The sequence below is a fragment of the Elephantulus edwardii genome, unplaced genomic scaffold (assembly GCF_000299155.1).
Source record: "Elephantulus edwardii isolate Elephantulus edwardi_28Jun2011 unplaced genomic scaffold, EleEdw1.0 scaffold00004, whole genome shotgun sequence".
NCBI lineage: Eukaryota > Metazoa > Chordata > Mammalia > Macroscelidea > Macroscelididae > Elephantulus > Elephantulus edwardii.
This window is the reverse complement of record NW_006399754.1, coordinates 268,356-277,601: the sequence shown is the minus strand read 5'-3', so window position 1 is coordinate 277,601 and position 9,246 is coordinate 268,356.

Here is a 9,246-nt window from a genome sequence, read left to right as displayed (position 1 = left end):
AATCAGCTTTATTTTCTCAGTCTTGGTGCTAAATTCTGGTTCCCTTGGAGAATGCTCTGATCATCTCCCTTCGAAGGTTTCATGTTTATCCTGTGTCCTTTCTACTCTCTTGGATTCCTCCTGCTTCCTACTGGGAAAGTGGCAATTTTCCCAGCATTACAGAGACATAGATGATAGTTCCAAATTCTCTGCCATTCTCCTTTCAAAGAATATCTTACCCCTAATTTCAGAGAAGGATTTCAACAGCTTGTGGATGGTAAACCAAGGGAGAGTGCAGCATGTGTGTCTGAATCCTGTATAATAGCAATGGAGGAGAATGCCATCTCGAATGCTGCTATTCACTTTTAGGCTTTTCTATTCGGCTCTGAATTGGTAAGCACAGAGGCTTACAGCTGGTTGGGTTTTTTTTACCTGCCATTGAGTCAACTTTCTAACTCGGAGCAAGTCCATGTGTTACAGAGCTGAACTGTTCAATGCGGTTTTCTTGACTGTACACTTTACCAATATCTTGAAACTATCCTGAAAAGACACTTCTATTGCCATAAGCACACTCCAGAAACAGACAGTGAGTGCCCACCATGAAGTTTACAAATGAAGAATAGGATTTTCATATGGGTCAGGTTTCAAATGGAAGAAGTTGAAGTTTTCTCCTTTTTATTATGTTATATGTAACAAAATATCAAATTTTCCATTGAAAGAGGAATCATTTAATGGAATCAGCAAATATCAGGACCAAATCCTGAGTAACTCAATTAATTTAGCTCTATTCATAGAATAGACAGTGTTTGGTGGAGCTCCCCAACTAAAACAAGCTTGAAAGCAGGAATGGCATCCACTTCCATAATAGCTTGCCTCCAGAAACCCTATGAACCTAGAGAAAGGATAAAAGTCACACAAGTGTTGAGGACTTTCGTTCATAGGGTCGCTATGAGTCACCTACAATTCGACAGCACTAAATAACAACAACATTCGTAGAAAGTGTCAGAATGCTTTCTACCCTAACTTTAAAGCTAGGTATGAAACTGTACACAAGTACAGAATGCCAGTATTTGTACTTGGATGAGACAAACACTTTTAATAAACACAGGTAATCTAATTGCTCTTTTCAAAATAATTTTGTAATGGTTTTCTTACAAAGTTAGTATACACATATTTCACAGTATTCTTCATTCACACTATGTTTCATACAATTATTACCATGCATTATTTTTATAAAATTAATCACCATTGGACCTTGTCCATCATTATCCTGTCTTTTCAGGTCCCTACTGGATCCTTCCCATTTCCTTCCCTGCTTCCTCTACCTGCCAAACTGCACAACTCTGTAGTTTTGCCCTTACCATCCTCACCCTTCTGCTCCCATCCCATACCCCCTTGGGTCTCTATACATGTATTATTAATTATCCTTCTCCTTTTACAATAATGGTCATATGCAGTATTTTGCCTTATGAGATTGAGTTAGTTCACTCAGCATAATGCTTTCCAGTGTCTCCCAAGTCATGTAGTATTTTTCATTTAGTCCCTTGTTTTGTGCATGCCATTATATCAATATATAAATTCAGCTAGTTTAATCTCAATCATTTTAATTCTTAAAATGAAGTATGACTTTAATAATAATTATCCAAAGGCTGAAACACACGGGACATCAGTATGCTTGGAAGGGCTTATTTTTAGTCTGGTTATCACATTTTCCCTAAGCCTTATTTACCCCTGAGGGACTAGTGTTATGACATTACTGAGCTTACTTTAGCCAAAGGACAGACAAGGGCACATGCAAGCTCTCACAGTTTTTAATCTTTTTCTAGATGCTCTTTAACCAGTTGTCCATCAGAATGATTCTACCTTTAACTTTGGTTTGGTTCTGATTGTTTCTGTTAGACTTTCTTCTGTAGCTACAGTATTGCAGTAATTAGTTCACATGAGCCTATATCAATAATTTTTTGGAGAATGAAGTAGTAATTAAAGGAAAATAAAAAAGTTTCAAAAAGAAAAAAAAAAAGCACACAAAAACAACAATAACCCTTTGAAGCAACCCTCTGTTTCTGCCTACCTTCACCACCAGATAAGAACTAGTGAAGAAGATCTATTGGGACCCTTTGGTCCTTTGGTATTCATTTGTCCAAGGCCTTAGAGCTTTACCTTTTTGTGTCTTGCAAAGGGTATTGGCACCTGTTTCTGGAACCTGTATAAACCTGCAGCTATGGATCTTCTGTCTGTTTTGACCTTCAATCTCTGGCCTTTTCCTCTTTTCAGGTTCCTTTGAAACTAATTTATCTGAGTGACCCTATCAACCACTACAAAAGATTGGTGGGCACTATTGCCTATGAATTCTCTGTCATATAGGGTGCTCAGCCAGTTCCAATAATCCTTTCAGGAGTTTTTTTGTTCTTTTTTTCTTCTTTTTATGTTTGTATTTTATTAAAAACCAGAATATACTTAAATATACTAAAAAAATTTTTTTAAGAAACCAGAAACAAACGATACAAAGACATTCTAATTCTTAAGGGCTAACATCCTGTAAAACAGTCATTATTGACACAGTATTATTTCTTTAAAAAATATATTTTTAAAAAGTTAAAATACTACAAGTACAATGATCCAAAATCAAGTAGTTTAACTTGTAGACTCATAGTAGAAAAGACAATTCTTTTGCTCCATTCCTGAGTTCTAGTTCTCAGAGGCAATCCATTTCTATTCACTTGTCTTGGTCTCTGAATTTTAAGTGGAGGTCATCTGTAATTTTTATGTTGATCTTGTTTTTCCCATGTTTAATTAAAAGTGAGACACTCTAAAGCTGATTTGAAAGTCTATATGCCTGATGGCCAAGAAGCCTTTTAAATTATATGTTGTTGTTGTTATGTGCCCTCCAGTCAGAACTGACTCATAGCAGATCCTCTAATGGCTATTCAGAGGCTGTAAATTGTACAGAAGAAAATTAACAAGCTTTTCTCTGTGGAATAACTGGTGGATTCAAAACTGCCTTTGGGTTGGCAATGCAAATTTTAGCCACTAGACCACCAGAACTGTCCTTTAAACTATATGTTGTTGTGTACCATAGAGTTGGAAGTGACACATAGCTGACCCTCCAGTGGGTTTTCAGAGGTAGTTAATTAATTGCGCAGGAGAAGATTGCCCATCCTTCTCTCCCAGAGATGCTGGTGGAATCAAACCACGTGCCTTAGGGTTTGCAGGGTAGCTTCTTGCCACTAGGCTACCGAAACTTTCTTTTAAACTATGAATAGAAATTAAATGGAGACGTAAATATTCTGTTGTGTCCTTCTGACAGTTCTTTACTGTTGGTCTTTTCTCTGGAATTGTTCAGTTCATTCGGAAAAGAACAGTCTAATCTCTATCTTGGGTGCAGAGTGGAGAGAGAGGAAGATAATGTGCTTGGCTAACATCATTCTGAGGGTAGAGCCCTGTGAGAGGAGGGGCTGTATTATGTACTGTGAGATTTCAAGGTCATGCCTCTCCTCTTCTCCTCATTCCATCTTCCCATCTCCATCATCATCCTCTTCAGCTGCAGCCTAATCTTCCCCTGACTCCGGTGTTTGAAACAGCCTTTTCCACAAGAGCATTGTGGTGATATTAAGTCCCACAGAAAATTATTTGAGTAACTATTTTCTTATTTCTTCCAAGAACAGTACATAGCTGGTCCATTTTGGAAGCTTATGAGATGGTACAATAGATGAATTAGGTCATCACAACATAATTTTCTCCTGTTCGAGAGAATGGATTTTCTTTCCTTTTAGCTATCAGCCTCATTAACTCAAACATATAAGTCTCATATAAACCACCTGCTTTACCAATTTTGTGATAAACAAAGCAGCAAGTCATAGAAAGGAAGCAGCTCCTATGGGATTTTACAGCTTTGCTCATGTGAACCTGATAGTGGCCATAATAGAGACAATTAATGCAAAATATGTTCTGCAAAATATCAAGGTAAGGTGTTAAGAGTCAAATTACATGGAAACTCTGATGCATGTAAATATTATTTAAAAAATACCTATAAATTGTCCCAGCACACACCCACTGATTTGCATCTTGCTTACTTTTCTTCACATATTGTGAACTGCTTTGAACAGAACAAGTTCATTTTTTTCCCAACAACTTCACAGATTCTTTATTTTTTTTATTTATATTCAGAACAATGCTGTAACAAGCATGTTTCTGTACACTTCTCCCCTCATTTGTTTATGCATTTTTAAAAACTAGGTTTGTTTTGGAAGTAGAAGTCAGTTTTGAGTTGGTTCTGACTCGACAACAGTTTTTTGAGTTTCATATTTTGATACATAAGATCAAATTACCTTTTAAGTAAGCCTAAGTGAAAATAAAAATATCCCCAGACCTATATAAAAACACCAAATGCTATAGATTCCAATTCATTATAAAATGTCATTTGAGTTTTGAGGTTGTAAATCTTTAAAAATACTACCTGTATTCCTCCTGAAAGAAACAAGTGGATTTAAACCACTGACCTTTTGGTTAACAGCCTTATATATTGCCACTTTAGCACTGCAGTCACTACAGCACCAGGGATCCTTTTAAATAGACTCAATTAAATTTTTGGTTTCCTACAAATGAAGGGTACATAGGATTTTCCAAGGGGGAATGTGTGTTGGAGTCAGTGAGACTTGCTCAGGAGAGCACAGGCTTCAGAGCTGTTGTACACAGGGTCGATAAGAGTCGCAGGCAACCCGACAGCACTTAACAACAACAACCAATTAAGTGTCAGCTTGCTTCATTTTCATTCCTTCTCCAAAATGATATTTATTTTTTCACATTTAGCTTTTTAACAGCTGATAAGGGAGATAATATTGTCTTATTCACGACATTTTATTATTAAGTGACATTACACTTAATTTTCAGTCTCAATAGCCAACCAGGTACTTTCCTACCTCCCATTTCTAGTAGGGTTATAAAGTATAAAGCTAAAGTCCAGCTCTAAAGCCTTCATCATACCCAGATGCAGGTTCATTAAAAGGTGCTTTTCCTGAGGGACATAAATAGCCGGGATAGCTTATCTTTTCTATCTCTGGACTCTATTACTTCTGTATTTGTAGTTTTTTAGGCTCACATGTTTTTTGGTTTGTTTGTTTTTCTGAGTGCTTGCTGAGAAGAGACTGAATTTCCAGTAATAATTATCTCTGGCTATTAGGAGAACAACTTCTTTACCTGCTATTTCTTGGTTACTTAGTCCAGTCTTTGGAAGCTTTCTTTGTTAATGTCTTGATAATCACTAGCAGTTTCTTTTCCTTCCTCTCCTCCTTCTCCTTTTTTATTTCAAAAGGTTTGTATTTCTCTGGAATGAGTTATGACCGTGCGACTCGCTTTGATGAATGAAACATGAGCAGAAGTGATTTTCGGTAGTGGCATTTTAAGGGCCAGTGCCACCGTTTCCCTTGCCACTTTGGTGATCATGAAAACATGCGACAAGATGGATTTCCTTCAGTGTTAATCTCTGAGTGACTGCAATATGTGGAAAGACAACTAACACTTCTTGAAAACAAATGAGCATTTAATTACCTGGGACGCAAGAACTTGAGCTCCAGATCCTAATATATTCAGAATCACAATGATGAGTCAATCTTGGTCATATTACAAAAAATTTGGGGGAAATTTAAAGTCACCTTGAATGGAGTTTAATTTCCCCCTCTTCCATTATTGTCTTTGTTTTCATTTTCTGCTTGAAATGAAATGAATGTGTGACAAAGTCTGGTAAGGACTAAAGAAAAGGAAAACTTAAAGATGACTTTGACTCTGTCAGTTAATGAAAGAGGACATTTAGAAAGATCAGAAGGGAGTTATTTGTTGAATGCCTTGTACATGCCCTTTGTTGTTGTTAGGTGCCATTGAGTTGAGTACGTCTCATAGTGACCCTATGAACAGCCAACCTGAAACCTGATCTATCTTGTGTTATCTTTATCATCTCTGACACACTAAAGCCCATTGCTGAAGACCCCTGTCAGTCCATTTTATTGGGGCTCTTTATCTTCTTTGCTTATCTTCTATCTCTCCAAGCATGATGTCTCCCTCCAACGAATAACTTTGCCTAGCTACATGTCCTAACTATGACAGATGCAGCTTCACTCTCTTTGCCTCCAAAGAGGCGACAATAACTCTGAATGCATTTTCCTAAGACATATATTTGGTTTTTTGGTATTTCATGAGCTATTCGGTACTTTTTTCCAGCACAACAATAAAGAAGTCAATTCTTCCGTCATTGTCCAACTCTTTGATGCTTAGCAGATGATTGAGAAGATCATAGCTTAAATCAGGTACACCTTAGTCTTCAAACTGACATAATCATTCTTCAGGATTTTGGATTGGTTCCATATTGTAGAGTTGCCCAATGCAATATGCTTCCTGATTTCTTGACTGCTGGTATCAAGGGTATTGATTGTTGATCCAAGGAATATTAAATCATAGACAGCTTCAATTGTTTCTCTGTTTGTCATAATGTTGACTATTGGTCCTTTGGTGAGGACCTTTGTTTTCTTGATGTTGCGATGTAATCCATACCAAAGATTATGATCCTTGATCGTCTGCAGCAAATGTTTCAGATCCTCCTCACTTTTGGCAAGCAAGGTTTCTGCATAATGCAGGTTTCTGGTGAGTCTTCCTCCAATTCTGATGCCATGTTTCTCTTCATAGAGTCCAGCTTCATGCATTATTTGCTCCGCTTACAGATTAAATAGCTATTGATAAGGAATACAACATCCTTTTTTATTTTAAACTATCTATTGTTCCTTTATCCCATTCGGACAACAGGTAAAGATTTCTCATGAACACAATTAAGTGTTCTAGCATTCCTATTCTTCTCAATGTTGTTGTTGTTGTTGTTGTTATGTGCCGTCAAGTCACACTTCTCAATGTTAGCTATAATTTATTATGATTCACATAATTAAATCCTTTTCATAGTCATTAAGACACAATTAGACATTCTTCTGGTAATTTCTGCTTTCAGTCAGGATTCATCTTACATCAACAGTGATATTCCTGGTGCAATGGTCTCTTCTAAACTCATCTTGAACTCCTAGAAGTTCTCTGTCAATGCACTGTTCTGTCATCTTTTGGATAATCCACAACAATTTTTTGTGTGTATGATATTAATGATACTGCTTGATAATTTCCACATTGTACAAGAAGCAGTTGCAATATAGGGGTAGCCATATCTGACTTCTATCTACTTCCTAAAAGGGATCTGTCCTCATCGATAATATCTATAGTACTAACCAAATAGCTACATGGTCAGACATGTCATCCCTTATGCTCATGCACCTATTTCAATCAATCATTGGGTCCAATGTTTATTGCAACTTCACTCACAGATGTAACATTACTCATAATTGTAGGGTTCTTTAGGGAAGTCCATTAGTGAGTGAGGAGGCAAAGAACATCACAAAATGCTGGTCTAACTTTAGTCTAGTAGTCCCAACCCAGATTAACAAGGCACAGTTCCTCAATTAGTAAAAGTCCATGTTCAATTCAGCAGCACAAATGAACCTCTGGTTTCCTCAATCATCCAACAAACTTCAATTTCAGTGCAATTACAAGTCAGCTTTCCCTTCAATCATCCAGCAAGAAAAACCTTAACTTTGGCTCCATCTCCAGGGTTCCTTTAGTTACACCTTGCCATAGTCTCTTTAACATCAGTGCCACAGTCTCTTCACCCTCTCTTTCACAATGTGCAAAGTGTTCTTTTTATATTGTTCCCACAGCTATTGATGATTTGCAAGACCTCGTCCCTACAGTTAAGATAGCTGGAGACCACACCCCCAGTGGTGGCTAATACAATGAATAGAAAACCAATTTCATGGTTTCTGACACAGCACACATTCTATTGGATCACCTTTCTTGGGAATGGGAACAAATATGGATCTCTTCCAGTCAGATGGCTAGGCAGCTGACCTCCAAATAAAGTGGCATAAAGTGGTGAGCACATCCATAACTGCATTTGTTATTGAAACAAGTAAATTGGTATTTCATTGATTCCTGTGGCCCTGTTTTTTCCCGGGCTTTCCGTGCATCTTGATCTTCTTTCTTCATTACCATTGGCTTTATTTCATGTGGTACTTAATAAAATTTTTCAGTGCTAACATTTTTTTTTTGTACAATGATACTGTGTATTTCTTTTGTCGTCTTTTGATGTTTCCTGGGTCATTCAAGATTTTGACCATACCATCACTTAGCATTGAAACTCAAGGTGAGAATTTATTTTCCAGTTCTTTCAGCTTGAGAAATATTAAGCGAGTTTTTCCCTTTTCATTCTCTGAATACATGTTTCATGATAATATTTTACTTTATCCCCTCAAGTAATCTTCTGTTCAGCTATTTTATTTCAACATCTCTTCTTTTTGTTTTATATTCTCAATGTTTTAATTTTCTTTTTTAAAAAAATAATTTAGACTTTTTTCCTTATAAAGTTTATATACATTGTTTTCACACCAGGTTTTTCCTGTTTCCCTTACCCCTCCCTCTACCCATCAAATTATGAGACCTTATGATGACCCCGTTGCCCATCCTCACCCTTCTGTTCCTACCCTCTTCTGCTTGGGTCATCATATACATTTTACATTGTTTTCCACACTATCTTCATTCACATTGTGTTTATACAATCACTCCTAATCATTATATTTTATAAAATTAATCAGCACTGAAATATGCCCATCATTGCCCTGTCTTTCCTGATTCCCACAGGATCTTTCCCATTTTCTTAATATACCCCTCTCTATACCCATCGAATTTTGAGACCTAAGATTTCTCCCCTACCATCCTTACTCCTCACACCTCTGCCCCCATATGGATCCTGATTCACATTTTACTAATTATCTTTCTATTTCTACAATCATGGTCTTATACAGTATTTGTCCTATGGCATTGAGGAAGTTCAATACCATATTTGTCCTATGGCACTGAGGTAGTTCACTCAGCATAATGCTCTCTAGTCCCTCCCAAGTTATGTAGTAATTTTTTGAAAAAAAAAATCATTGCTTCTGCATAATGTGTAGTATTTCGTTGTGTGAATGTACCCCAATTTCTTAATTTCTTAATGGAATTTCTATGTTCAGCCTTTTGAGGAAATGCCAAATTGCTTTACCAGAGTGGTTGTTCCATTTTACAATACCATTAACAGTGTATGAGAGTTACTAGCTCTGCATTCTCTCCAGCTATTGTTACTTGCTGTCCTAATTAACTTTGCCAGTCCCACTGGGGTCAGATGATATCTCATTGTGGTTTTGATTT